This window comes from Triticum aestivum, chromosome 6A, assembly GCF_018294505.1.
Source record: "Triticum aestivum cultivar Chinese Spring chromosome 6A, IWGSC CS RefSeq v2.1, whole genome shotgun sequence".
NCBI classification, from domain to species: Eukaryota; Viridiplantae; Streptophyta; class Magnoliopsida; order Poales; family Poaceae; genus Triticum; species Triticum aestivum.
In genome coordinates this window covers 384676519-384680239 of record NC_057809.1, presented here as the reverse complement: position 1 = coordinate 384680239, position 3721 = coordinate 384676519, and the positions used below count along the sequence as shown (strand labels likewise).

At 41.6% G+C, this 3721-nt stretch overlaps 1 long non-coding RNA gene across 1 annotated transcript; it reads left to right on the top strand.

Annotated features, from left to right (window-relative positions):
* The first annotated feature begins 2518 nt into the window (after positions 1-2518).
* LOC123130651 (uncharacterized) lies at positions 2519-3496 on the top strand. Its single transcript, XR_006463953.1, has 2 exons — positions 2519-2558; positions 3238-3496. It is a non-coding gene; the product is annotated as an uncharacterized lncRNA (long non-coding RNA).
* The last annotated feature ends 225 nt before the right edge of the window (positions 3497-3721 follow it).

Here is a 3721-nt window from a genome sequence, read left to right as displayed (position 1 = left end):
GGAACCCCAAGGCAATATTCAAGGACAACAAAGATCCTAAGCTTGGGGATGCCCCAGAAGGCATCCCCTCTTTCGTCTTCGTTCATCGGTAACTTTACTTGGAGCTATATTTTTGTTCACCACATGATATGTGTTTTGCTTGGAGCGTCATTTTCTTTTCTTTTGTTTTGCTTGCTGTTTGAATAAAATACCAAGATCTGAAATTCTTAAATGTTAGAGAGTCTTCATATAGTTGCATAATTACTCGACTACTCATTAATCTTCACTTATGTCTTTTGGAGTAGTTTGTTGTTGCTCTAGTGCTTCACTTATATCTTTTTAGAGCAACAGTGTTGGTTTTATTTTATAGAAATAGATGAACTCTCGTGCTTCACTTATATTATTTTGAGAGTCTTTAGAACAGCATGGTAGTTTGCACTACAAGAAATCAGTTAATACATGACGGATTTCCGGTGACGTTCTAAGAATCCGTCATGAACTGGCCTAGTACGGCCCCAGAGCCCGCCGAAGCCCGCTGGAGCCCGTCTAACCCATTCCTCATATAAAATCTAACCCTAAGCCTCTCCCTGCCCCCATCTCATTCTCCCTCCGCCGCTGCCCCCATCATCTCCTTCCTTCTCCCTGATCCACTCCTTTCCGTCATCTGCTCACCGACCGCTCCGACTGTCTCTCCTTCCTCCACCCAATCCCCACCTCCAGGCCACTCCCGTACTTCCTCCACTCATAATCCTAGTGGAAACCATCACCCCTACACACCATCGTCTACTATCCCCTCCTCCCTATCTTCACGAGGATGGTTGATCCGCATCATGTGTTGCTGATCTGCCTAGTTTGACGGCCGCAGCAACCCGACTGATGAGATCCGCGTCTTGGGCGCGCGTAGATCCAACATGGGCTCAACCCCCATTGTTGGCCTTGTTGGAGCGGGGCGACCGTGCGGTGGCCGGTCTATGACAATGTCTCGCGGGAGGCCGTAGCCCTCGCCGCCACTGGATTCTGGTATGGCTCGCGCCCCTTCTGTTGGCTTCCTCGACGCCATGGCCTCATTCTGCTGCTTCGACCACAGGTCAGTTTCATTTGCCTAAGCCGGTAGACATAACAGCCGTTCGTGGGCATGGTGGTAAGCCTAAGGCTGGTGCGTGGCCTCCCTCTTCAATCGATTGCTTAAGCTTGGCTACTGCCTTCTCCAAATCTTAGGGTGTGTGTGTCCATGCTGACATGGTGGCGACAGCGTCTATCGAGGGCTACAACGTGTATATGAGTGAGATGTGTGTGCGTGCAGTAGCCGGTGTGTTGTGTTTGTGGGTTTCCTCTGAATCTTTAACACTGAATTTTCTCTGTATCTTTACACTACAGGGTACCTAGTAGAGACAGGAGGCAGGTCGACCTCCTTGATTATGATCTCTGTTTTTTCGGATGTAGGTCTATGTGGTGCCGTAATTTTGCCGAGATACCCTGCCTACACTGTAAGATATAGAGAATTAATTTAGTTTAATTTTCTCTAAATTTATACGAGGCCTAGGTGGTCGGCCTGCCATAGTTTGTTGTACACACTACCGGTGGTGTACTATTGCGGAGGTTGACCTGGCTTGTCTAATACTAGTAGGAAGGTCGACCTGCCATAGTTTCTTATACACGCTGTAGTTCACTGAATTAAACACGAGTTGAAGAAACTACAGTAGTTCATCAACCAGCTGCATTGGGCTATGTGGGCTTCTATCAAGATCTAATTTAGTTTAATTTTCTACCAAGATCTAATTCAGTTTATATTTTTTTGACAGTTTGATGTGCCTCTGTTTTGTAAATCAATATAATTAAATGTTCTATATGCATTCAGTTTAGTTTTCTATCAAAATATAATTCAGTATGTATCAATGTAATCAGGTGGTGAATAATTTCATCAAATAGGAGACATAATTTCTGTTACTGTATTAATATGGCGACATGTTCTGTTTAGAGGTTTCTCCATACACTTCTGTCCATATTGTCAACTGCAGCTCATTGAATATATATAACCAGAATTAAGTTTACTCTGAATCTAAGAAGAAAATTATGTTGGTACAGTCGCAGTCCTATAGTTGTAATGCAGAGGTTTAAACTTGTTGATTTGTGTACTAAGCACATGTAGTACTGCTACTATTAGTTGTGCGCCTACTAGTACTAGAACCAATGCCATGTAAGTTCACTCTCCCTCAACCTGGAGGCACGCACCAAGCTAGCAGTTGCCAACACAGTGACACATATTTCTTCAACTCATGTGCTCCCTGCCAGGTCGACCTCCACAGTAGTTTTGCCGACAAGTAAGGATTGATGTCTACTCTCTGATCCTAAATCTTTTCCCTGATGTTTTCCCATCTTTTTTATGATCAATTAACACTGTAATCTCCTTGATTATGATTTCTGTTTTTCAGGATGTAAGTAGGTCTAGGCGGTGCCATAGCAGCTGTGCCGCTGCATGGCGCAAAAGAGAGCTCGAGAGGGCGGCCGTGATAACTGTGGTGGAGCTGCTCTGTGATAATCCAGGGGTTGGCTCTATTGCCACTCCTATGATTTCTCCGGTATTTACATTCCCCAGCTCAACTGCTACTGAACTGCACCTATTTAGTTGATTTAGTTCTGAGTTAGGCATTTTTCACCATGGTGTGATTTTTTACTAATTTGTTTGTGCCCCTTGGATCTTGATGAAATTTATCATCTCATGCACTTGAATTAAAGTAACCCCAGCATGCATGTTTTTAAGAGCAATAGTTTATACATCTATCCAGTATCTCCTAAGAGAACCATTTGCCACTTAGTTCTATAGATTTATTAGTGGCCGCACCTTATAGTTATTTTGCATGCCATTTGAAGTTAACTTGTCAAGCAGTTGTTTTTTACTAGTGTAAGTGCCTCGGATAAACATTTAGTTTCACGTGTATACATCTTGACACATGAAAATTTGAATGCCATTTTGCCGTCGGGTTTATATGGCCTCAACTGCTACTGAGTACTTGTGTTCTCTGATGTATGTTCTGTTACGTTGTCACTTATATGTCAACTTGATTAGACTTTCATTTAACCCACTTTTATTTGGATTAATTTTAGGCAACCTCACTTGATTAGATACTTTGTTATTCTCGTATGTAGGCATAGTAAAATTTAAGAAATTTGGACAACTGTTAATTTATTTTTGAAGTTTGTTCTTATTCTCTTATTTCTATTGTCTACTACTATCTAATGTTGTTGTAAATATGTTAGGTATGATTGGGTAGCAGGCTTCTTGGTGCTGGCCATCACAATCCGCCATGACATGATACTTACCATTAGGAGGGCTGATGACAAGAACCTGAATAACAAGCTCAATAGTATCATATGTTCTGTTGTTGTAAATTGGATTGTATTGGTTCCTAACCTTGTTGTGTGATATATTTTGGCAATATATTTTGTAAATTATCATTTCATGGAGGATTTTGTAAGTTGATGTGGTATATATAAAAATGGATGGATGCATATTGAATATTTGTGTAATATATGATCATTCTTTGGAAATACTTGGTCTTGGCCCAGAGTTGGTATTATGATTTGTGTAATGCATTAGGCTAAAATATGTACTGGTTCAAAATTGGTGCAGCAGATGTGTGGTAACGAAATTTAAATTGTGCCAAATTCCACAACGATTTATGTGACGAAAAATAATGTCCACGTAGGCAGCCACGTCATTCCAATTGGTCGATCGAAAATC